The sequence below is a fragment of the Triticum urartu genome, chromosome 2A (genome assembly GCF_056163025.1).
Source record: "Triticum urartu cultivar PI428250 chromosome 2A, HENAU_Tu73, whole genome shotgun sequence".
Classification (NCBI taxonomy): domain Eukaryota; kingdom Viridiplantae; phylum Streptophyta; class Magnoliopsida; order Poales; family Poaceae; genus Triticum; species Triticum urartu.
This window is the reverse complement of record NC_141874.1, coordinates 754,863,176-754,890,962: the sequence shown is the minus strand read 5'-3', so window position 1 is coordinate 754,890,962 and position 27,787 is coordinate 754,863,176. Positions and strand designations below refer to the sequence as shown.

Genomic DNA, 27,787 nt, shown 5'->3' with positions numbered 1-27,787 from the left:
CTTATTTACTTAGAACGACGGTAGTAAATAAGATGATCCCTCATAATAATTTCAAGAAAAGTGTTCCCCCTAACTGTGCACCGTTGCGAAGGTTCGTTGTTTCGAAGCACCACGTGATGATCGGGTGTGATAGATCCTAACGTTCGAATACAGCGGGTGTAAGCCAGATTTACACACGCAATATACTTAGGTTGACTTGACGAGCCTAGCATGTACAGACATGGCCTCGGAACACGGAAGACCGAAAGGTCGAGCATGAGTCATATAGAAGATACGATCAACATGATGATGTTCACCGATGTTGACTAGTCCGTCTCACGTGATGATCGGACACGGCCTAGTTAACTCGGATCATGTTTCACTTAGATGACTAGAGGGATGTCTAATCTGAGTGGGAGTTCATTAAATAATTTCATTAGATGAACTTAATTATCATGAACTTAGTCTAAAATCTTTGCAATATGTCTTGTAGATCAAATGGCCCACATTACCCTCAACTTCAACGTGTTCCTAGAGAAAACCAAGCTGAAAGATGATGGCAGCAACTATACGGACTGGGTCAGGAACCTGAGGATCATCCTCATAGCTACCAAGAAAGATTATGTCCTAGAAGCACCGCTAGGTGAAGCACCAATCCCAGAGAACCAAGACGTTATGAACGCTTGGCAGTCTCGTGCTGATGATTACTCCCTCGTTCAGTGCGGCATGCTTTACAGCTTAGAACCGGGGCTCCAAAAGCGTTTTGAGCAACACGGAGCATATGAGATGTTCGAGGAGCTGAAAATGGTTTTCCAAGCTTATGCCCGGGTCGAGAGATATGAAGTCTCCAACAAGTTCTTCAGTTGTAAGATGGAGGAAAATAGTTCTGTCAGTGAGCACATACTCAAGATGTCTGGGTTACACAACCGTATGACTCAGCTGGGAGTCAATCTCCCGAATGACACGGTCATTGACAGAATCCTCCAGTCGCTTCCACCAAGCTACAAGAGCTTTGTGATGAACTTCAATATGCAGGGGATGGAAAAGACCATTCCTGAGGTATATTCAATGCTGAAATCAGCGGAGGTGTAGATCAAAAGGGAACATCAAGTGTTGATGGTGAATAAAACCACTAAGTTCAAGAAGGGCAAGGGTAAGAAGAACTTCAAGAAGGACGGAAAGGAAGTTGCCGTGCCTGGTAAGCCAGTTGCCAGGAAGAAGTCAAGCAATGGACCCAAGCCTGAGACTGAGTGCTTTTATTGCAAGGGAAGTGGTCACTGGAAGCGGAACTGCCCCAAGTACTTAGCGGGCAAGAAGGCCGGCAAAACCAAAGGTATATGTGATATACATGTAATTGATGTGTACCTTACCAGTACTCGTAGTAGCTCTTGGGTATTTGATACCGGTGCGGTTGCTCATATTTGTAACTCAAAGCAGGAGCTGCGGAATAAGCGGAGACTGGCGAAGGACGAGGTGACGATGCGCGTCGGGAATGGTTCCAAGGTCGATGTGATCGCCGTCGGCACGCTACCTCTACATTTACCTACGGGATTAGTTTTAAACCTCAATAATTGTTATTTAGTACCAGCTTTGAGCATGAACATTGTATCAGGATCTCGTTTAATTCGAGATGGCTGCTCATTTAAATCCGAGAATAATGGTTGTTCTATTTATATGAGAGATATGTTTTATGGTCATGCCCCGATGGTCAATGGTTTATTCTTAATGAATCTCGGACGTGATGTTACACATATTCATAGTGTGAATACCAAAAGATGTAAAGTTGATAACGATAGTCCCACATACTTGTGGCACTGCCGCCTTGGTCACATTGGTGTCAAGCGCATGAAGAAGCTCCATGCTGATGGACTTTTAGAGTCTCTCGATTATGAATCATTTGACACATGCGAACCATGCCTCATGGGAAAAATGACCAAGACTCTATTCTCCGGAACAATGGAGCGAGCAACCAACTTATTGGAAATCATACATACTGATGTGTGCGGTCCAATGAGCGTTGAGGCTCGCGGAGGATATCGTTATGTTCTCACTCTCACTGATGATTTGAGTAGATATGGGTATGTCTACTTGATGAAACATAAGTCTGGAACCTTTGAAAAGTTCAAGGAATTTCAGAATGAGGTAGAGAATCAACGTGACCGAAAGATAAAGTTCTTACGATCAGATCGTGGGGGAGAATATTTAAGTCACGAATTTGGTACGCACTTAAGGAAATGTGGAGTCGTTTCACAACTCACGCCGCCTGGAACACCTCAGCGTAACGGTGTGTCCGAACGTCGTAATCGCACTTTATTAGATATGGTGCGATCTATGATGTCTCTTACCGATTTACCGCTATCATTTTGGGGATACGCTCTAGAGACAGCCGCATTCACTTTAAATAGGGCACCGTCTAAATCCGTTGAGACGACACCGTATGAATAATGGTTTGGGAAGAAACCTAAGCTGTCGTTTCTAAAAGTTTGGGGATGCGATGCTTATGTCAAGAAACTCCAACCTGAAAAGCTCGAACCCAAGTCGGAAAAATGCGTCTTCATAGGATACCCTAAGGAAACCATTGGGTATACCTTCTACTTAAGATCCGAAGGCAAGATCTTTGTTGCCAAGAACGGGTCCTTTCTGGAAAAAGAGTTTCTGTCGAAAGAATTAAGTGGGAGGAAAGTAGAGCTTGATGAAATACTACCTCTTGAAACGGTAAGTAGCGCAAATCAGGAACATGTTCCTGTGGTGCCTGCACCGACAAGCGAGGAGGCTAATGATGATGATAAAGATACTTCGGATCAAGCTCCCACTGAACTTCGAAGGTCCACAAGGACACATTCTGCACCAGAGTGGTACGGCAACCCTGTCTTGGAAATCATGTTGTTAGACAACGGTGAACCTTCGAACTATGAGGAAGCGATGGCGAGCCCAGATTCCAACAAATGGCTTGAAGCCATGCAATCCGAGATAGGATCCATGTATGAAAACAAAGTATGGACTTTGACAGACTTGCCCGATGATCGGCGAGCAATAGAAAACAAATGGATCTTTAAGAACAAGACGGACGCGGATGGTAATGTTACCATATATAAAGCTCGACTTGTAGCTAAGGGTTATCGACAAGTTCAAGGGATTGACTATGATGAGACTTTCTCTCCCGTAGCGAAGCTGAAGTCCGTCCAAATCATGTTAACAATTGCCGCATACTATGATTATGAGATATGGCAAATGGATGTCAAAATGGCATTCCTTAACGGCCATCTTAAGGAAGAACTGTATATGATGCAGCCGAAAGGTTTTGTCGACCCTGAGAATGCTAACAAGGTATGCAAGCTCCAGCGATCCATTTATGGGCTGGTGCAAGCATCTCGGAGTTGGAACATTCGCTTTGATGAGATGATCAAAGTGGGTTTACACAGACTTATGGAGAAGCCTGCGTTTACAAGAAAGTGAGTGGGAGCTCTGTAGCATTTCTCATATTATATGTAGATGACATACTTTTGATGGGAAATGATATAGAACTTTTGGACAGCATTACGGCCTACTTGAATAAGTGTTTTTCAATGAAGGACCTTGGAGAAGCTGCTTACATATTAGGCATCAAGATCTATAAGGATAGATCGAGACGCCTCATAGGTCTTTCACAAAGCACATACCTTGATAAGATATTGAAGAAGTTCAATATGGATCAGTCCAAGAAAGGGTTCTTGCCTGTATTGCAAGGTGTGAGATTGAGCTCGGCTCAATGCCCGACCACGGCAGAAGATAAAGAAGAGATGAGTGTCATCCCCTATGCATCAGCCATAGGGTCTATTATGTATGTCATGCTGTGTACCAGACCTGATATAACCTTGCCGTAAGTTTGGTAGGAAGGTACCAAAGTAATCCCGACAAGGAACACTGGACAGCGGTCAAGAACATCCTGAAGTACCTGAAAAGGCCTAAGGATATGTTTCTCGTTTATGGAGGTGACGAAGAGCTCGTCGTAAAGGGTTACGTCGACGCTAGCTTCGACACTGGTCTGGATGACTCTAAGTCACAAACCGGATACGTGTATATTTTGAATGGTGGGCAGTAAGCTGGTGCAGTTGCAAGCAGAGCGTGGTGGCGGGATCTACATGTGAAGTGGAGTACATGGCAGCCTCGGAGGCCATGCATGAAGCAATCTGGGTGAAGGAGTTCATCACCGACCTAGGAGTCATACCCAATGCGTCGGGGCCGATCGCACTCTTCTGTGACAACACTGGAGCTATTGCACTTGCCAAGGAGCCCAGGTTTCACAAGAAGACCAGGCACATCAAGCGTTGCTTCAACTCCATACGTGAAAATTTTCAAGATCGAGACATAGATATTTGTAAAGTACATACGGATCTGAATGTGGCAGATTAGTTGACTAAACCTCTCCCTAGAGAAAAACATGATCCACACCAGAACGCTATGGGTGTTCGATTCATCACGATGTAACTAGGATATTGACTCTAGTGCAAGTGGGAGACTGTTGGAAATATGCCCTAGAGGCAATAATAAAATGGTTATTATTATATTTCTTTTTTCATGATAATTGTCTATTATTCATGCTATAACTGTGTTATCCGGAAATCATAATACACGTGTGAATAAATAGACCACAACATGTCCCTAGTAAGCCTCTAGTTGACTAGCTCGTTGATCAACAGATAGTCATGGTTTCCTGACTATGGGCATTGGATGTCATTGATAACGGGATCACATCATTAGGAGAATGATGTGATGGACAAGACCCAATCGTAAGCATAGCTCAAAGATCGTGTAGTTCGTTTAGCTAGAGCTTTTCCAAATGTCAAGTATCATTTCCTTAGACCATGAGATTGTGCAACTCCTGGATACCGTAGGAGTGCTTTGGGTGTGCCAAACGTCACAACGTAACTGGGTGACTATAAAGGTACACTACGGGTATCTCCGAAAGTGTCTGTTGGGTTGGCACGAAACAAGACTGGGATTTGTCACTCCGTATGACGGAGAGGTATCTCTGGGCCCACTCGGTAATGCATCATCATAATGAGCTCAATGTGACCAAGTGTCTGGTCACGGGATCATGCATTACGATACGAGTAAAGTGACTTGTCGGTAACGAGATTAAACGAGGTATTGGGATACCGACGATCGAGTCTCGGGCAAGTAACGTACCGATTGACAAAGGGAATTGTATACGGGGGTGATTGAATCCTCGACATCATGGTTCATCCGATGAGATCATCGAGGAGCATGTGGGAGCCAACATGGGTATCCAGATCCTGCTGTTGATTATTGACCGGAGAGGTGTCTCGGTCATGTCTGCATGTCTCCCGAACCCGTAGGGTCTACACACTTAAGGTTCGGTGACGCTAGGGTTATTAGGAAGACTTGTATGTGATTATCGAATGTTGTTCGGAGTCCCGGATAAGATCCCAGACATCACGAGTAGTTCCGGAATGGTCTGGAGGTGAAGATTTATATATGGGAAGTTGCCATACGGTCACCGGAAAGTTTTGGGGTCATATCGGTATTGTACCTGGGCCACCGGAGGGGTTCCGGGGGTCCACCGGGATGGGCCACCTCTCTCGGAGGGCCTCATGGGCCATAGTGGGCAGGGAACCAGCCCCTAGAGGGCTGGGCGCATCCCCCCCTTGGGCCCATGCGCCTAGGGTTGGGGGGAAACCCTAGTGGGGGCGTCCCCCGTGCTTGGGGGGCAAGCCCCCTCCCCTTGGCCGCCGCACCCCCTCTAGATCTCATCTAGAGGGGGCCGGCCCCCTTCACCTGTTGGGTTTCGTAGTAATTTCAAAAAATTTCCTACGCACACGCAAGATCATGTGATGCATAGCAACGAGAGGGGAGAGTGTTGTCTACGTACCCAACGCAGACCGACTGCGGAAGCGCTGACACGACGTAGAGGAAGTAGTCGTACGTCTTCACGATCCAACCGATCAAGTACCGAATCTATGGCACCTCCGAGTTCGAGCACACGTTCAGCTCGATGATGATCCCCGGACTCCGATCCAGCAAAGTGTCGGGGAAGAGTTCCATCAGCACGACGGCGTGGTGACGATCTTGATGCACTACAGCAGCAGGGCTTCGCCTAAACTCCGCTATAGTATTATCGAGGAAAATGGTGGCTGGAGGCACCGCACACGGCTAAGGAATAGATCACGTGGATCAACTTGTGTGTCTAGAGGTGCCCCCTGCCTCCGTATATAAAGGAGCCAAGGGGGAGGGGTGCGGCCAGCCCTATGGAGGCGCAGGAGGAGTCCTACTCCTACCGGGAGTAGGACTCCACCCCCCCCCAATCCTATTCCAAATAGGATTCCCAAGTGGGAAAGAGAGAGAGATGTGGCCGGCCACCTCTCCTAGTCCTAGTTGGACTAGGGGAGGGGGGGAGGCGCGCAGCCCACCATGGGCAGCCCCTTTCACTTTTCCACTAAAGCCCAATAAGGCCCATATGGCTCCCGGGGGGTTCCGGTAACCTCCCGGTAATCCGGTAAAATCCCGATTTCACCCGGAACACTTCCGATATCCAAATATAGGCTTCCAATATATCAATCTTTACGTCTCGACCAGTTCGAGACTCCTCGTCATGTCCGTGATCACATCCGGGACTCCGAACAACCTTCGGTACATCAAAATGCATAAACTCATAATATCACTGTCATCGTAACCTTAAGCGTGCGGACCCTACGGGTTCGAGAACGATGTAGACATGACCGAGACATGTCTCCGGTCAATAACCAATAGCGGGACCTAGATGCCCATATTGGCTCCTACATATTCTACGAAGATCTTTATCGGTCAGACCGCATAACAACATACGTTGTTCCCTTTGTCATCGGTATGTTACTTGCCCGAGATTCGATCGTCGGTATCCAATACCTAGTTCAATCTCGTTACCGGCAAGTCTCTTTACTCGTTCTATAATACATCATCTCGCAACTAACTCATTAGTTGCAATGCTTGCAAGGCTTATGTGATGTGCATTACCGAGAGGGCCCAGAGATACCTCTCCGACAATCGGAGTGACAAATCCTAATCTCGAAATACGCCAACCCAACATCTACCTTTGGAGACACCTGTAATGCTCCTTTATAATCACTCAGTTATGTTGTGATGTTTTGTAGCACCCAAAGTGTTCCTCCGGTAAACGGGAGTTGCATAATCTCATAGTCATAGGAACATGTATAAGTCATGAAGAAAAGCAATAGCAACATACTGAACGATCGGGTGCTAAGCTAATGGAATGGGTCATGTCAATCAGATCATTCAACTAATGATGTGACCTCGTTAATCAAATAACAACTCCTTTGTCTATGGTTAGGAAACATAACCATCTTTGATTAACGAGCTAGTCTAGTAGAGGCATACTAGTGACTCTCTGTTTGTCTATGTATTCACACATGTATTATGTTTCCGGTTAATACAATTCTAGCATGAATAATAAACATTTATCATGATTATAAGGAAATAAATAATAACTTTATTATTGCCTCTAGGGCATATTTCCTTCAGTCTCCCACTTGCACTAGAGTCAATAATCTAGATTACACTGTAATGATTCTAACACCCATGGAGCCTTGGTGCTGATCATGTTTTGCTCGTGGAAGAGGCTTAGTCAACGGGTCTGCAACATTCAGATCCGTATGTATCTTGCAAATCTCTATGTCTCCCACCTGGACTAGATCCCGGATGGAATTGAAGCGTCTCTTGATGTGTTTGGTCCTTTTGTGAAATCTGGATTCCTTTGCCAAGGCAATTGCACCAGTATTGTCACAAAAGATTTTCATTGGACCTGATGCACTAGGTATGACACATAGATCGGATATGAACTCCTTCATCCAGACTCCTTCGTTCGCTGCTTCCGAAGCAGCTATGTACTCCGCTTCACATGTAGATCCCGCTACGACGCTTTGTTTAGAACTGCACCAACTGACAGCTCCACCGTTTAATGTAAACACGTATCCGGTTTGCGATTTAGAATCATCTGGATCAGTGTCAAAGCTTGCATCAACGTAACCTTTTAAGGTGAGCTCTTTGTCACCTCCATATACGAGAAACATATCCTTAGTCCTTTTCAGGAATTTCAGGATGTTCTTGACCGCTGTCCAGTGATCCACTCCTGGATTACTTTGGTACCTCCCTGCTAGACTTATAGTAAGGTACACATCAGGTCTAGTACACAGCATTGCATACATGATAGATCCTATGGCTGATGCATAGGGAACATCTTTCATATTCTCTCTATCTTCTGCAGTGGTCGGGCATTGAGTCTTACTCAACTTCACACCTTGTAACACAGGCAAGAACCCTTTCTTTGCTTGATCCATTTTGAACTTCTTCAAAATTTTGTCAAGGTATGTGCTTTGTGAAAGTCCAATTAAGCGTCTTGATCTATCTCTATAGATCTTAATGCCTAATATGTAAGCAGCTTCACCGAGGTCTTTCATTGAAAAACTTTTGTTCAAGTATCCCTTTATGCTATCCAAAAATTCTATATCATTTCCAATCAGCAATATGTCATCCACATATAATATCAGAAATGCTACAGAGCTCCCACTCACTTTCTTGTAAATACAGGCTTCTCCGAAAGTCTGTATAAAACCAAATGCTTTGATCACACTATCAAAACGTTTATTCCAACTCCGAGAGGCTTGCACCAGTCCATAAATGGATCGCTGGAGCTTGCACACTTTGTTAGCTCCCTTTGGATCGACAAAACCTTCCGGTTGCATCATATACAACTCTTCTTCCAGAAATCCATTCAGGAATGCAGTTTTGACATCCATCTGCCATATTTCATAATCATAAAATGCGGCAATCGCTAACATGATTCGAACGGACTTAAGCATCGCTACGGGTGAGAAGGTCTCATCGTAGTCAATCCCTTGAACTTGCCGAAAACCTTTCGCGACAAGTCGAGCTTTGTAGACAGTAACATTACCATCAGCGTCAGTCTTCTTCTTGAAGATCCATTTATTCTCAATTGCTTGCCGATCATCGGGAAAGTCAACCAAAGTCCATACTTTGTTCTCATACATGGATCCCATCTCAGATTTCATGGCTTCTAGCCACTTTGCGGAATCTGGGCTCACCATCGCTTCTTCATAGTTCGTAGGTTCATCATGATCTAGTAGCATGACTTCCAGAACAGGATTACCGTACCACTCTGGTGCGGATCTTACTCTGGTTGATCTACGGGGTTCAGTAGTATCTTGATCTGAAGTTTCATGATCATTATCATTAGCTTCCTCACTAACTGGTGTAGGTGTCACTGAAACAGTTTTCTATGATGTACTACTTTCCAGTAAGGGAGCAGGTACAGTTACCTCGTCAAGTTCTACTTTTCTCCCACTCACTTCTTTCGAGAGAAACTCCTTCTCTAGAAAGGATCCATTCTTAGCAACGAATGTCTTGCCTTCGGATCTGTGATAGAAGGTGTACCCAACAGTTTCCTTTGGGTATCCTATGAAGACACATTTCTCCGATTTGGGTTCGAGCTTATCAGGTTGAAGCTTTTTCACATAAGCATCGCAGCCCCAAACTTTAAGAAACGACAACTTTGGTTTCTTGCCAAACCATAGTTCATAAGGTGTCGTCTCAATGGATTTTGATGGTGCCCTATTTAACGTGAATGCGGCCGTCTCTAAAGCATAACCCCAAAACGATAGCGGTAAATCTGTAAGAGACATCATAGATCGCACCATATCTAGTAAAGTGCGATTACGACGTTCGGACACACCATTACGCTGTGGTGTTCCGGGTGGCGTGAGTTGCGGAACTATTCCACAGTTTTTCAAATGTACACCAAACTTGTAACTCAAATATTCTCCTTCACGATCAGATCATAGAAACTTTATTTTCTTGTTACGATGATTTTCAACTTCACTCTGAAATTCTTTAAACTTTTCAAATGTTTCAGAATTATGTTTCATTAAGTAGATATACCCATATCTGCTTAAATCATCTGTGAAGGTGAGAAAATAACGATATCCGCCACGAGCCTCAATATTCATCGGACCACATACATCGGTATGTATGATTTCCAACAAATCTGTTGCTCTCTCCATAGTACCGGAGAACGGTGTTTTAGTCATCTTGCCCATGAGGCACGGTTCATAAGTACCAAGTGATTCATAATCAAGTGGTTCCAAAAGTCCATCAGTATGGAGTTTCTTCATGCGCTTTACACCGATATGACCTAAACGACAGTGCCACAAATAAGTTGCACTTTCATTATCAACTCTGAATCTTTTGGTTTCAACATTATGAATATGTGTATTACTACTATCGAGATTCAATAAGAATAGACCACTCTTCAAGGGTGCATGACCATAAAAGATATTACTCATATAAATAGAACAACCATTATTCTCTGATTTAAATGAATAACCGTCTCGCATTAAACAAGATCCAGATATAATGTTCATGCTCAACGCTGGCACCAAATAACAATTATTTAGGTCTAATATTAATCCCGAAGGTAGATGTAGAGGTAGCGTGCCGACCGCGATCACATCGACTTTGGAACCGTTTCCCACGTGCATCGTCACCTCGTCCTTTGCCAGTGCCCGCTTATTCTGTAGTCCCTGTTTCGAGTTGCAAATATTAGCAACAGAACCAGTATCAAATACCCAGGTGCTACTGCGAGCTCTAGTAAGGTACACATCAATAACATGTATATCACATATACCTTTGTTCACCTTGCCATCCTTCTTATCCGCCAAATACTTGGGGCAGTTCCGCTTCCAGTGACCAGTCTGCTTGCAGTAGAAGCACTCAGTTTCAGGCTTAGGTCCAGACTTGGGTTTCTTCTCCTGAGCAGCAACTTGCTTGTTGTTCTTCTTGAAGTTCCCCTTCTTCTTCCCTTTGCCCTTTTTCTTGAAACTAGTGGTCTTGTTAACCATCAACACTTGATGCTCCTTCTTGATTTCTACCTCCGCAGCTTTCAGCATTGCGAAGAGCTCGGGAATAGTCTTGTTCATCCCTTGCATATTATAGTTCATCACGAAGCTCTTGTAGCTTGGTGGCAGTGATTGGAGAATTCTGTCAATGACGCAATCATCCGGAAGATTAACTCCCAATTGAATCAAGTGATTATTATACCCAGACATTTTGAGTATATGCTCACTGACAGAACTGTTCTCCTCCATCTTGCAGCTATAGAACTTATTGGAGACTTCATATCTCTCAATCCGGGCATTTTCTTGAAATATTAACTTCAACTCCTGGAACATCTCATATGCTCCATGACGTTCAAAACGTCGTTGAAGTCCCGATTCTAAGCCGTAAAGCATGGCACACTGAACTATCGAGTAGTCATCAGCTTTGCTCTGCCAGACGTTCATAACATCTGGTGTTGCTCCAGCAGCAGGCCTGGCACCCAGCGGTGCTTCTAGGACGTAATTCTTCTGAGCAGCAATGAGGATAATCCTCAAGATACGGACCCAGTCCGTATAATTGCTACCATCATCTTTAAACTTTGCTTTCTCAAGGAACGCATTAAAATTCAACGGAACAACAGCACGAGCCATCTATCTACAATCAACATAAACAAGCAAGATACTATCAGGTACTAAGTTCATGATAAGTTTAAGTTCAATTAATCAAATTACTTAAGAACTCCCACTTAGATAGACATCCCTCTAATCTTCTAAGTGATTACGTGATCCAAATCAACTAAACCATAACCGATCATCACGTGAGATGGAGTAGTTTTCAATGGTGAACATCGTTTATGTTGATCATATCTACTATATGATTCACACTCGACCTTTCGGTCTCCGTGTTCCGAGGCCATATTTGCATATGCTAGGCTCGTCAAGTTTAACCTGAGTATTCTGCGTGTGCAAAACTGGCTTGCACCCGTTGTAGATGGACGTAGAGCTTATCACACCCGATCATCACGTGGTGTCTGGGCACGACGAACTTTGGCAACGGTGCATACTCAGGGAGAACACTTCTTGATAATTTAGTGAGAGATCATCTTATAATGCTACCGTCAATCAAAGCAAGATAAGATGCATAAAAAGATAAACATCACATGCAATCAATATAAGTGATATGATATGGCCATCATCATCTTGTGCATGTGATCTCCATCTCCGAAGCACCGTCGTGATCACCATCGTCACCGGCGCGACACCTTGATCTCCATCGTAGCATCGTTGTCGTCTCGCCAATCTTATGCTTCCACGACTATCACTACCGCTTAGCAATAAAGTAAAGCATTACATCGCGATTGTATTGCATACAATAAAGCGACAACCATATGGCTCCTGCCAGTTGCCGATAACTCGGTTACAAAACATGATCATCTCATACAATAAAATTTAGCATCATGCCTTGACCATATCACATCACAACATGCCCTGCAAAAACAAGTTAGACGTCCTCTACTTTGTTGTTGCAAGTTTTACGTGGCTGCTACGGGCTTAAGCAAGAACCAATCTCACCTACGCATCAAAACCACAACGATAGTTTGTCAAATAGACTCCGTTTTAACCTTCGCAAGGACCGGGCGTAGCCATACTTGGTTCAACTAAAGTTGGAGAGACAGTCGCCCGCAAGCCACCTATGTGCAAAGCACGTCGGGGGAACCGGTCTCGCGTAAGCGTACGCGTAAGGTTGGTCCGGGTCGTCTCGTCCAACAATGCCGCCGAACCAAAGTATGACATGCTGGTAGGCAGTATGAATTATATCGCCCACAACTCACTTGTGTTCTACTCGTGCATATAACATCAACATCAATAACCTAGGCTCGGATGCCACTATTGGGTTTCGTAGTAATTTCAAAAAAATTCCTACGCACACGCAAGATCATGTGATGCATAGCAACGAGAGGGGAGAGTGTTGTCTACGTACCCAACGCAGACCGACTGCGGAAGCGCTGACACGACATAGAGGAAGTAGTCGTACGTCTTCACAATCCAACCGATCAAGTACCGAATCTACGACACCTCCGAGTTCGAGCACACGTTTAGCTCGATGACGATCCCCGGACTCCGATCCAGCAAAGTGTTAGGGAAGAGTTCCATCAGCACGACGGCGTGGTGACGATCTTGATGCACTACAGCAGCAGGGCTTCGCCTAAACTCCGCTACAGTATTATCGAGGAATATGGTGGCTGGGGGCACCACACACGGCTAAGGAATAGATCACGTGGATCAACTTGTGTGTCTAGAGGTGCCCCCTGCCTCCGTATATAAAGGAGCCAAGGGGGAGGGGTGCGTCCAGCCCTATGGAGGCGCAGGAGGAGTCCTACTCCTACCGGGAGTAGGACTCCCCCCCCCAATCCTATTCCAAATAGGATTCCCAAGTGGGAAAGAGAGAGAGATGTGGCCGGCCACCTCTCCTAGTCCTAGTTGGACTAGGGGAGGGGGGGAGGCGCGCAGCCCACCATGGGCAGCCCCTTTCACTTTTCCACTAAAGCCCAATAAGGCCCATATGGCTCCCGGGGGGTTCCGGTAACCTCCCGGTAATCCGGTAAAATCCCGATTTCACCCGGAACACTTCCGATATCCAAATATAGGCTTCCAATATATCAATCTTTACGTCTCGACCATTTCGAGACTCCTCGTCATGTCCGTGATCACATCCGGGACTCCGAACAACCTTCGGTACATCAAAATGCATAAACTCATAATATCACTGTCATCGTAACCTTAAGCGTGCGGACCCTATGGGTTCGAGAACGATGTAGACATGACCGAGACATGTCTCCGGTTAGTAACCAATAGCGGGACCTGGATGCCCATATTGGCTCCTACATATTCTACGAAGATCTTTATCGGTCAGACCGCATAACAACATACGTTGTTCCCTTTGTCATCGGTATGTTACTTGCCCGAGATTCGATCGTCGGTATCCAATACCTAGTTCAATCTCGTTACCGGCAAGTCTCTTTACTCATTCTGTAATACATCATCTCGCAACTAACTCATTAGTTGCAATGCTTGCAAGGCTTATGTGATGTGCATTACCGAGAGGGCCCAGAGATACCTCTCCGACAATCGGAGTGACAAATCCTAATCTCGAAATACGCCAACCCAACATCTACCTTTGGAGACACCTGTAATGCTCCTTTATAATCACTCAGTTATGTTGTGATGTTTTGTAGCACCCAAAGTGTTCCTCCGGTAAACGGGAGTTGCATAATCTCATAGTCATAGGAACATGTATAAGTCATGAAGAAAAGCAATAGCAACATACTGAACGATCGGGTGCTAAGCTAATGGAATGGGTCATGTCAATCAGATCATTCAACTAATGATGTGACCTCGTTAATCAAATAACAACTCCTTTGTCTATGGTTAGGAAACATAACCATCTTTGATTAACGATCTAGTCTAGTAGAGGCATACTAGTGACTCTCTGTTTGTCTATGTATTCACACATGTATTATGTTTCCGGTTAATACAATTCTAGCATGAATAATAAACATTTATCATGATTATAAGGAAATAAATAATAACTTTATTATTGCCTCTAGGGCATATTTCCTTCACCCCCTTCCCCTATAAATAGAGGGGTGAGGGGAGGGCTGCACACAACATCCAAGGCGCAGCCCCTCCCCTCCCCAACACCTCTCCTCCTCCGCGTGAGCTTGGCGAAGCCCTGCCGGAGAACTGCCACTCCATCACCACCACGCCGTCGTGCTGCTGTTGGAGCCTTCTTCCTCAACCTCTCCCCCCTCCTTGCTGGATCAAGGCGCGGGAGACGTCATCCGCTCCGTACGTGTGTTGAACGCGGAGGTGCTGTCCGTTCGGCACTTGGTCATCGGTGATTTGGATCACGGCGAGTACGACTCCATCATCCCCGTTCTCTTGAACGCTTCCGCTCGCGATCTACAAGGGTATGTAGATGCACTCCTTTCTCTCGTTGCTAGATGAACTCATAGATTGATCTTGGTGAAACCGTAGGAAAAATTTTATTTTCTGCAACGTTCCCCAACACCGGCACCCTGTCGGAAGGGTGATCCTTCACCGGTGGCCATATTCATCATCCAGGCGCTCTCCATGACGAGGAGGGAGTAGTTCACCCTCGGGGCTGAGAGTATGTACCAGTAGCTATGTGTTTGATCTCTCTCTCGTGTTCTCTCTCGTGTTCCCTCTATGGCACGATCTTGATGTATCCCGAGCTTTGCTATTGTAGTTGGATCCTATGATGTTTCTCCCCATCTACTCTCTTGTGATGAATTGAGTTTCCCCTTTGAAGTTATCTTATCGGATTGAGTCTTTTATGAGAACACTTGATGTATGTCTTGTCGTGCTTATCTGTGGTGACAATGGGATATCATGTGCCTCTTGATGTATGTTTTGGTGACCAATTTGCGGGTTCCGCCCATGAACCTATGCATAGGGGTTGGCACACATTCTTGACTCTCCGGTAGAAACTTTGGGGCACTCTTTGAAGTACTTTTGTGTTGGTTGAATAGATGAATCTGAGATTGTGTGATGCATATCGTATAATCATGCCCACGGATACTTGAGGTGACAATGGAGTATCTAGGTGACATTAGGGTTTTGGTTGATTTGTGTCTTAAGGTGTTATTCTAGTACAAACTCTTTTATAGATCGACCGAAAGAATAACTTTGAGGTGGTTTCGTACCCTACCATAATCTCTACGTTTGTTCTCTGCTATTAGTGGCTTTGGAGTGACTCTTTGTTGCATGTTGAGGGCTTGTTATATGATCTATCTATGTTATTATTGTTGAGAGAACTTGCACTAGTGAAAGTATGAACCCTAGGCCTTGTTTCCTATCATTGCAATACCATTTACGCCCACTTTTACCACTTGTTACCTTGCTGTTTTTATAATTTCAGATTACAAAACCTTTATCTACCATCCATTTTGCACTTGTATCACCATCTCTTCGCCGAACTAGTGCACCTATACAATCTACCATTGTATTGGGTGTGTTGGGGACACAAGAGACTCTTTGTTATTTGGTTGCAGGGTTGCTTGAGAGAGACCATCTTCATCCTACGCCTCCTACGGATTGATAAACCTTAGGTCATCCACTTGAGGGAAATTTGCTACTGTCCTACAAACATGTGCACTTGCAGGCCCAACAACGTCTACAAAAAGAAGGTTGTGTAGTAGACATCAGTCTACAATGCTCTGCACGGAGCTACTCTAGCTAATTGCTCCCACTTTCAATATGTATCCAGATTGAGACTTAGAGTCATTTGGATCAGTGCCAAAACTTGTATCGATGTAACCCTTTACGACGAACCTTTTGTCACCTCCATAATCGAGAAACATATCCTTATTCCACTAAGGATAATTTTGAGCAATGTCCAGTGATCTACTCCTAGATCACTATTGTACTCCCTTGCCAAAACAGGGCAGAGTATACAATAGGTCTGGTCCATAGCATGTCATACTTTTATAGAACCTATGACTGATGCATAGGGAATGACTTTCATTCTCTTTCTATTTTCTGTCATTGTCGGGATTTGAGTCTTACTCAATTTCATACCTTTGCAACACAGGCAAGAACTCTTTCTTTGACTGTTCCATTTTGAACTACTTCAAAATCTTGTCAAGGTATGTACTCATTGAAAATCTTATCAAGCGTCTTGATCTATCTCAATAGATCTTGATGCTCAATATGTAAGTAGCTTTACTGAAGTCTTTCTTTTAAAAACTCCTTTCAAACACTCCTTTATGCTTTCCATAAAATTCTACATCATTTTTGATCAACAATATGTCATTCACATATACTTATCAGAAAGGCTGTAGTGCTCCCACTCACTTTCTTGTAAATACAGGCCTTTCCAAAAGTCTGCATAAAACCATATGCTTTGATCAAATCATCAAAGCATATATTCCAACTTTGAGATGCTTGCACCAGTCCCTTGATGGATCGCTGGAGCTTGCACACTTTGTTAGCACCTTTAGGATTGACAAAACTTTCTGGTTGCATCATATACAACTATTCTTTAATAAATCCATTAAGGAATGCAGTTTTAACATCCATTTGCCAGATTTCATAAAATGTGGCAATTGCTAACATGATTCGGACAGACTTAAGCATCAATACGAGTTAGAAAATCTCATCATATTCAACACCTTGAACTTGTCGAAAAACTTTTTGCGACAAGTCGAGCTTTGTAGATAGTAACACTATTATCAGCGTCCATCTTCCTCTTGAAGATCCATTTATTTTCTATGGCTTGCCGATCATCGGGCAAGTCAACCAAAGTCCACACTTTGTTCTCATATATGGATCCCATCTCAGATTTCATGGCCTCAAGCCATTTCGCGGAATCTGGGCTCATCATCGCTTCCTCATAGTTCGTAGGTTCGTCATGGTCTAGTAACATGACCTCCAGAACAGCATTACCATACCACTCTGGTGCGGATCTTATTCTAGTTGACCTACGAGGTTCAGCAACAACTTGATCTGAAGTTTCATGATCATCATCATTAACTTCCTCACTAATTGGTACAGATGTCACAGGAACCGGTTTCTCTGATGAACTACTTTCCAATAAGGGAGCAGGTACAGTTACCTCATCAAGTTCTACTTTCCTCCCACTCACTTCTTTCGAGAGAAACTCCTTCTCTAGAAAGGATCCATCTTAGCAACGAATGTCTTGCCTTCGGATCTGTGATAGAAGGTGTACCCAATAGTCTCCTTTGGGTATCCTATGAAGACACATTTCTCCGATTTGGGTTCGAGCTTATCAGGTTGAAACTTTTTCACATAAGCATCGCAGCCCCAAACTTTAAGAAACGACAACTTTGGTTTCTTGCCAAACCACAGTTCATAAGGTGTCGTCTCAACGGATTTTGATGGTTCCCTATTTAAACGTGAATGCAGCTATGTCTAATGCATAACCCCAAAACGATATTGGTAAATCGGTAAGAGACACCAGTGATCGCACCATATCCAATAAAGTACGGTTATGACGTTCGGACACACCATTAAGCTGTGGTGCTCCAGGTGGCATGAGTTTGTGAAACTATTCCACATTGTTTTAATTGAAGACCAAACTCGTAACTCAAATATTTGTCTCCGCGATCAAATCGCACAAAAATTTTATTTTCTTGTTACGATGATTTTCCACTTCACTCTGAAATTCTTTGAACCTTTCAAATGTTTCAAACTTGTGCTTCATTAAGTAGATATACTCATATCTGCTCAAATCATCTTGTGAAGGTCGGAAAATAACGATACCCGCCACGTGCATCAACACTCATTGGACCGCATACATCGGTATGTATTATCTCCAATAAGTCACTAGCTCGTTCCATTGTTCCGGAGAACGGAGTTTTAGTCATCTTGCCCATAAGGCACGGTTCACAAGCATCAAATGATTCATAACCAAGTGATTCCAAAAATCCATCTTCATGGAGTTTCTTCATGCGCTTTACACCGATATGACCCAAACGGCAGTGCCACAAATAAGTTGCACTATCATTATCAACTTTGCATCTTTTGGCATCAATATTATGAATATGTGTATCACTACGATCGAGATGCAACAAACTATTTTCATTGGGTGTATGACCATCAAAGGTTTTATTCATGTAAACAGAACAACAATTATTCTCTGATTTTAAATGAATAACCTTATTGCAATAAACATGATCAAATCATATTCATGCTCAACGCAAACGCCAAATAACATTTATTTAGGTTCAACACTAATCTCGAAAATATAGGGAGAGTACGATGATGATCATATCAATCTTGGAACCACTTCCAACACACATCGTTACTTCACCCTCAACTAGTCTGTGTTTATTCTGTAACTCCTATTTCGAGTTACTAATCTTAGCAACTGAACAAGTATCAAATACTCAGGGGCTACTATAAACACTAGTAAGGTACACATTAATAACTTGTATATCAAATATACCCTTGTTCACTTTGCCATCCTTCTTATCCACCAAATATTCAGGGCATTTCCGCTTCCAGTGACCATTTCCTTTGCAGTAGAAGCACTTAGTTTCAGGCTTTGGTCCAGCTTTGGGTTTCTTCACGGGAGCGACAACTTGCTTGCCATTCTGCTTGAAGTTCCCTTTCTTTCCCTTCGCCCTTTTCTTGAAACTAGTGATCTTGTTAATCATCAACACTTGATGCTTTTTTCTTGATTTCTACCTTCGTCGATTTCAGCATCACGAAGAGCTCGGGAATCATTTTTGACATCCCTTGCATTATAGTTCATCACGAAGTTCCAGTAACTTGGTGATGGTGACTAGAGAACTTTTCCAATCACTATATTATCTGGAAGATTGACTCCCACTTGATTCAAGCGATTGTTAGTACACAGACAATCTAAGCAATTGCTCACTAGTTGAGCAATTCTCCTCCATCTTTTTAGCTATAGAACTTGTTGGAGACTTCATATCTCTCAACTCGGGTATTTGCTTGAAATATTAACTTCAACTCCTGGAACATCTCATATGGTCCATGACGTTCAAAACGTCTTTGAAGTCCAGATTCTAAGCTGTGAAGCATGGTGCACTAAACTATCAAGTAGTCATCACACTGAGCTAGCCAAACGTTCATAACGTCTGCATCTGCTCCTGCAATAGGTTTGTCACCTAGCGGTGCATCAAGGACATAATTTTTCTGTGCAGCAATGAGGATAATCCTCAGATCACGGATCGAATCCGCATCATTACTACTAACATCTTTCAACATAGTTTTTCTCTAGGAACATATCAAAATAAACATATGAAAGCAACAACGCGAGCTATTGATCTGCAACATAATTTGCAAAATACTACCAGGACTAAGTTCATGATATATTAAAGTTTAATTAATCATATTACTTAAGAACTCCCACTTAGATAGACATCCCTCTAATCATCTAAGTGATCACGTGATCCAAATCAACTAAACCATAACCGATCATCACGTGAAATGGAGTAGTTTTCAATGGTGACATCACTATGTTGATCATATCTACTATATGATTCACGCTCGACCTTTCGGTCTCAGTGTTCCGAGGCCATATCTGCATATGCTAGGCTCGTCAAGTTTAACCTGAGTATTCTGCGTGTGCAAAACTGGCTTGCACCCGTTGTAGATGGACGTAGAGCTTATCACACCCGATCATCACGTGGTTTCTGGGCACGACGAACTTTGGCAACGGTGCATACTCAGGGAGAACACTTTTATCTTCAAATTTAGTGAGAGATCATCTTATAATGCTACCGTCAATCAAAGCAAGATAAGATGCATAAAGGATAAACATCACATGCAATCAATATAAGTGATATGATATGGCCATCATCATCTTGTGCTTGTGATCTCCATCTCCGAAGCACCGTCATGATCACCATCGTCACCGGCGCGACACCTTGATCTCCATCGTAGCATCGTTGTCGTTTCGCCAACTATTGCTTCTACGACTATCGCTACCGCTTAGTGATAAAGTAAAGCAATTACAGGGCAATTGCATTGCATACAATAAAGCGACAACCATATGGCTCCTGCCAGTTGCCGATAACTCGGTTACAAAACATGATCATATCATACAATAAAATATAGCATCACGTCTTGACCATATCACTCACAACATGCCCTGCAAAAACAAGTTAGACGTCATCTACTTTGTTGTTGCAAGTTTTACGTGGCTGCTACGGGCTGAGCAAGAATAGTTCTTACCTACGCATCAAAACCACAACGATAGTTCGTCAAGTTAGTGTTGTTTTAACCTTCTCAAGGACCGGGCGTAGCCACACTTGGTTCAACTAAAGTTGGAGAAACTGACACCCGCCAGCCACCTGTGTGCAAAGCACGTCGGTAGAACCAGTCTCGCGTAAGCGTACGCGTAATGTCGGTCCGGGCCGCTTCATCCAACAATACCGCCAAACCAAAGTATGACATGCTGGTAAGCAGTATGACTTGTATCGCCCACAACTCACTTGTCTTCTACTCGTGCATATAACATCTACGCATAAAACCAGGATCGGATGCCACTGTTGGGGAACGTAGTAATTTCAAAAATTTCCTACGCACACACAAGATCATGATGATGCATAGCAACGAGAGGGGAGAGTGTGCCCACGTACCCTCGTAGACCGAAAGCGGAAGCGTTAGCACAACGCGGTTGATGTAGTCGTACGTCTTCACGGCCGAAAGCACGGCACCTCCGAGTTCTTGCACACGTTTAGCTCGATGACGTCCCTCGAACTCCGATCCAGCTGAGCTTTGAGGGAGAGTTCCGTCAGCACGACGGCGTGGTGACGATGATATGTTCTACCGACGTAGGGCTTCGCCTAAGCACCGCTACGATATTATCGAGGTGGACCATGGTGGAGGGGGCACCGCACACGGCTAAGAGATCCAAGGGATCAATTGTTGTTGTGCCTAGAGGTGCCCCCTTGCCCCCGTATATAAGGGATCAAGGGGGAGGGGGCGGCCGACTAGGAGGAGGCGCGCCGGGAGTAGGACTCCCTCCTTTCCTAATCCAAGTAGGAGAGGGGAAGGAAGGGGAGGAGAAGGAGAAGGAAGGAGAGGGAGGAAAAGGAGGAAAGGGGGGCCGGCCCCCTAGTCCAATTTGGTTTGGGCTAGGGGGGCCGCGCGCCCTGCCTCCTCTCTTCCACCACTTGGCCCATGAGGCCCATTACTTCTTCCTCGTATTCCCGTAACTCCCCGGTACCCCGAAAAATACCAGAATCACACGGAACCTTTCCGATGTCCGAATATAGTCGTCCAATATATCGATCTTAACGTCTCGACCATTTCGAGACTCCTCGTCATGTCCCCGATCTCATCCGTGACTCTGAACTCCTTTGGTACATCAAAACACATAAACTCATAATATAACTGTCATCGAAACCTTAAGCGTGCGGACCCTACGGGTTCGAGAACTATATAGCCATGACCGAGACACGTTTCCGGTCAATAACCAATAGCGGAACCTGGATGCTCATATTGGCTCCTACATATTCTACAAAAATCTTTATCGGTCAAGCCGCATAACAACATACGTTGTTCCCTTTGTCATCGGTATGTTACTTGCCCGAGATTCGATCGTCGGTATCTCAATACCTAGTTCAATCTCGTTACCGGCAAGTCTCTTTACTCGTTACGTAATGCATCATTCCGTAACTAACTCATTAGCTACATTGCTTGCAAGGCTTATAGTGATGTGCATTACTGAGAGGGCCCAGAGATACCTCTCCGACAATTGGATTGACAAATCCTAATCTCTAAATACGCCAACCCAACAAGTACCTTTGGAGACACCTGTAGACCACCTTTATAATCACCCAGTTACGTTGTGACGTTTGGTAGCACACAAGGTGTTCCTCTGGTAAACGGGAGTTGCATAATCTCATAGTCATAGGAACATGTATAAGTCATGAAGAAAGCAATAGCAACATACTAAATGATCAAGTGCTAAGCTAACGGAATGGGTCAAGTTAATCACATCATTCTCCTAATGATGTGATCCCGTTAATCAAATGACAACTCTTTGTCCATGGCTAGGAAACATAACCATCTTTGATTAATGAGCTAGTCAAGTAGAGGCATACTAGTGACTCAGTTTGTCTATGTATTCACACATGTATCATGTTCTCGGTTAATAGAATTCTAGCATGAATAATAAACATTTATCATGAAATAAGGAAATAAATAATAGCTTTATTATTGCCTCTAGGGCATATTTCCTTCAGTCATTGCATAATTTGCATACACAAAGGAGACTACAGGTCACCCACACATCTTAATCAAGCAAGTTCAGCAATTAAACAGAGCTAGCTGGCCTAAACATTACTCTAAAATATTAAAGAACGACGCTCTTAATTAAACAAAACAAAGAGTACTACTACGGTGGTGCTCGTCGATCTCAGCCACCTCCTCCATGTCCAGCTCGCGCCCGATGGTCTCCTGGGGAAGGGGCTCCATGGCATCCATCGCACCATACTCGGCAAGCATCTCGCCATCCGCGTCCGCCATCTCTTTGGAAAAGGCCGCCACGAGCTGGGCATGGGCCGCCGCGATCTGGGCTTTGGCGGGCTCCGTCGTGGCAAGGTATGCGGCGGAGGAATGGACGGCTGCTCGAACGCTCTCGGCGATTGCGAACACTTTGGCCATGGGGTTGCCGACCGCTGTCGGAGAAGGTCCTTTCGATTTGTGCGTGACCGCCACAAGCTAGGCGTGGGCGGCCTCGACATGGTCGTGGGTGGCCTCCATCATGGCTAAGGCCGCCGCTGCGGAACGGACAACTGATGTGCCACTCTCGCCAGTTGCTATCGCCGAGGCAGATGTTACTGTCGCCGCCTGGGAAGCAATATCGGCCGTTTGGGCTGCCTTGGCCGCCCGGTTGCAGATTACGGTCGCCTCACGAAGCTTGTTAGCACGCGCCTGGCGGCTGCGGCCGCGCTCTCACCGAAGTGGGCCACCGAAGTTTCCCTCACGAGCGGGCCCACATCCTCATCTTTCACCGGTGATGATTGAACAGTGAAATGATATTTGGGGAGCGAGCTAGTGTGCTTGACACACCGGATGTGGACTGTAGCCGATGCACCTTCTCGTGTAAGCCATAGGCATACTATACACCGACGGTGCTCCGGGATATTTTGTACTGCATCTCACACGGTTGGTGATAATAAACTGTGTGGGATCTACTTGATTTTTCATTTTGATTTGAATTACATAATGGGGTCACAACGGCAATGGACGGTGTATGAATTGCTAGATCTTTTATCTGCAGTGAACATGCAACTATATGTGTGTCGTAAAAAAATTGGAATTATTCAGGGTTCGTTTGGAAATTTTATACATTAAATTGGTTTTCTGTGTCACCGATGTTGAGGGCGGGAAGGAAGGAACCGAGGCGAGGAGGAGTAGGAGGGGCTTAATCAGTTTAATGTGTCATCGGGATTGGGAACATGGACACGGGTGGTGCATGGCTGTTGTCAGCTCTTGTCGTAAGGTGTTGGGTTAAGTTTCGCAACGAGCACAACCCTCGTGTTTAGTTGCCACTATGAGTTAAACAGGTAATTTTAACTGCAAAGAAAACAATCTACTGGATTTCCTATGAATGAGGCTCTCTTTTGAGATTTGTGTTCATAATATAACAATCTGGATAATATTTGGCTTTGAGAACACGGGCACAAAGGGGATACACATTATCAATTAATCTCCAAGCATGTTTCGCAAATCTGTGACCGAATTTGTACGAGATTTGATATAGTGAGTCGATCCGGACTACTTTACAGTATCGACCGGCCTGCTTTGAGCGCTCCCCAAAAACCTTATCACCCTTCTCATCTCCTTCCTCCAGCTTTAACCCTACAACAAATAAGCGCATGGCAACCCCTGCTTCCCTCTGCGAAGGGCCTATCTTTTACTTTTATGTGATTTCTAGCTGACATGCTGATCAGTAATTTTAGTGACAGTCAGTACCACTGCTTCTCCCTAGGGTCGGTGTCCGGCTTCCTCCAATTGGTTGTGGTCGCCTGCCAATGCGGCGAGATTCAAGGCTGCGGCGTCGGGGCAGCGTGGGGGCGGCGAAGGAGCGTTGGAGGGGTAGCAGGGGTGGTGAATCAGGACGCGGCGGTGGAGCAACGGCGGTGCAGTGACAGAGCATCAGGGCTTGGAGGGGCTGTTTCCCACGCCCCTCCACCTAAAATTTCTGAATGATAATTTCTATGGACCAACGTAAAAATGTTATTCACGTATAGTAACAATGTTCCGAGAAATATAACAACGGAACATTGTTATGTTTGTCGGAACATTGTTACTGCCCCTGAATAACATTTTTAGTGTCAGCCACGAAAATAACAATGTTCCGATGGCAGGAGTAACAATGTTATTTTCTCGGAACATTGTTCTTTCCCGTGAATAACATTGTTAGGGCCTATCTTTTACTTTTATGTGATTTCGGGCTGACATGTTGATCAGTAATTTTAGTGACAATCAGTAACACTGCTTCTCCCTAGGGTCGGTGTACGGCTTCCTTGAATTGGCTGCGGTCACCTTCCAATGCGGCGAGATTCAAGGCAGCGGCGTCGAGGCAGCATGGGGGTGGCGGATGAGCGTCGGGGGGGCAGCAGGGGTGGTGAACCGGGACGTGACAGCAGAGCAACGGCGGTGCAGCGACAGAGCATCGGGGCTTGGAGGGGCTGTTTCCCACGCCCCTCCACCTAAAATATCCGAATGATAATTTCTGCGGACCAATATAACAATGTTATTCACGGGAAGTAACAATGTTCCGAGAAATATAACAACCGAACATTGTTCCTATTTCTCAGAGCCGAAGTAACAATGTTCTCGGTTAATACAATTCTAGCATGAATAATAAACATTTATCATGAAATAAGGAAATAAATAATAGCTTTATTATTGCCTCTAGGGCATATTTCCTTCAGTCATTGCATAATTTGCATACACAAAGGAGACTACAGGTCACCCACACATCTTAATCGAGCAAGTTCAGCAATTAAACAGAGCTAGCTGGCCTAAACATTACTCTAAAATATTAAAGAATGACGCTCTTAATTAAACAAAACAAAGAGTACTACTACGGTGGTGCTCGTCGATCTCCGCCATCTCCTCCATGTCCAGCTCGCGCCCGATGGTCTCCTGGGGAAGGGGCTCCATGGCATCCATCGCACCATACTCGGCAAGCATCTCGCCATCCGCGTCCGCCATCTCTTTGGAAAAGGCCGCCACGAGCTGGGCATGGGCGGCCGCGATCTGGGCTTTGGCGGGCTCTGTCGTGGCAAGGTATGCGGTGGAGGAATGGACGGCTGCTCGAACACTCTCGGAGATTGCGAACACTTCGGCCGTGGGGTTGCCGACCGTTGTCGGAGAAGGTTCTTTCGATTTGTGCGGTGACCGCCACGAGCTGGGCGTGGGCGGCCTCGACATGGTCGTGGGTGGCCTCCATCATGGCTAAGGCTGCTGCTGCGGAACGGACAACTGATGTGCCACTCTCGCCAGTTGCTATCCCCGAGGAAGATGTTACTGTTGCCGCCTGGGAAGCAATATCGGCCGTTTGGGCTGCCTTGGCCGCCCGGTCGCAGATTACGGTTGCCTCACGAAGCTTGTTAGCATGCGCCTGGCGGCTGCGGCCGCGCTCTCACCGGAGTGGGCCACCGAAGTTTCCCTCACGAGCGGGCCCACATCCTCATCTTTCACCGGTGATGATTGAACAATGAAATGATATTTGGGGGGCGAGCTAGTGTGCTTGACACACCGGATGTGGACTGTAGCCGATGCACCTTCTCGTGTAAGCCATAGGCATACTATACACCGACGGTGCTCCAGGATATTTTGTACTGCATCTCACATGGTTGGTGATAATAAACTGTGTGGGATCTACTTGATTTTTCATTTTGATTTGAATTACATAATGGGGTCACAATGGCAATGGATGGTGTATGAATTGCTAGATCTTTTATCTGCAGTGAACATGCAACTATATGTGTATCGTAAAAAAATTGGAATTATTCAGGGTTCGTTTGGAAATTTTATACATTAAATTGGTTTTTTGTGTCACCGATGTTGAGGGCGGGAAGGAAGGAACCGAGGCGAGGAGGAGTAGGAGGGGCTTAATCAGTTTAATGTGTCATCGGGATTGGGAACATGGACACGGGTGGTGCATGGCTGTTGTCAGCTCTTGTCGTAAGGTGTTGGGTTAAGTTTCGCAACGAGCACAACCCTCGTGTTTAGTTGCCACTATGAGTTAAACAGGTAATTTTAACTGCAAAGAAAACAATCTACTGGATTTCCTATGAATGAGGCTCTCTTTTGAGATTTGTGTTCATAATATAACAATCTAGATAATATTTGGCTTTGAGAACACGGGCACAAAGGGGATACACATTATCAATTAATCTCCAAGCATGTTTCGCAAATCTGTGACTAAATTTGTATGAGATTTGATATAGTGAGTCGATCCGGACTACTTTACAGTATTGACCGGCCTGCTTTGAGCGCTCCCCAAAAACCTTATCACCCTTCTCATCTCCTTCCTCCAGCTTTAACCCTATAACAAATAAGCGCATGGCAACCCCTGCTTCCCTCTGCGAAGGGCCTATCTTTTACTTTTATGTGATTTCTGGCTGACATGCTGATCAGTAATTTTAGTGACAGTCAGTACCATTGCTTCTCCCTAGGGTCGGTGTCCGGCTTCCTCCAATTGGTTGTGGTCGCCTGCCAATGCGGCGAGATTCAAGGCTGCGGCGCTGGGGCAGCGTGGGGGCGGCGAAGGAGCGTTGGAGGGGTAGCAGGGGTGGTGAATCAGGACACGGCGGTGGAGCAACGGCGGTGCAGTGACAGAGCATCGGGGCTTGGAGGGGCTGTTTCCCACGCCCCTCCACCTAAAATTTCTGAAGGATAATTTCTGTGGACCAACGTAAAAATGTTATTCACGTATAGTAACAATGTTCCGAGAAATATAACAACGGAACATTGTTATGTTTGTCGGAACATTGTTACTGCCCCTGAATAACATTTTTAGTGTCAGCCACGACAATAACAATGTTCCGATGGCAGGAGTAACAATGTTATTTTCTCGGAACATTGTTCTTTCCCGTGAATAACATTGTTAGGGCCTATCTTTTACTTTTATGTGATTTTGGGCTGACATGTTGATCAGTAATTTTAGTGATAATCAGTAACACTGCTTCTCCCTAGGGTCGGTGTCCGGCTTCCTCGAACTGGCTGCGGTCACCTGCCAACGCGGCGAGATTCAAGGCAGCGGCGTCGAGGCAGCGTGGGGGTGGCGGATGAGCGTCGAAGGGGCAGCAGGGGTGGTGAACCGGGACGTGGCAGCGGAGCAACGGCGGTGCAGCGACAGAGCATCGGGGCTTGGAGGGGCT

The 27,787-nt window shown here is 45.1% G+C and overlaps 1 pseudogene; it reads left to right on the top strand.

The window, feature by feature from the left end:
* Positions 1 to 477: 477 nt before the first annotated feature.
* LOC147987827 (uncharacterized) lies at positions 478 to 25,122 on the top strand (annotated as a pseudogene).
* The last annotated feature ends 2,665 nt before the right edge of the window (positions 25,123 to 27,787 follow it).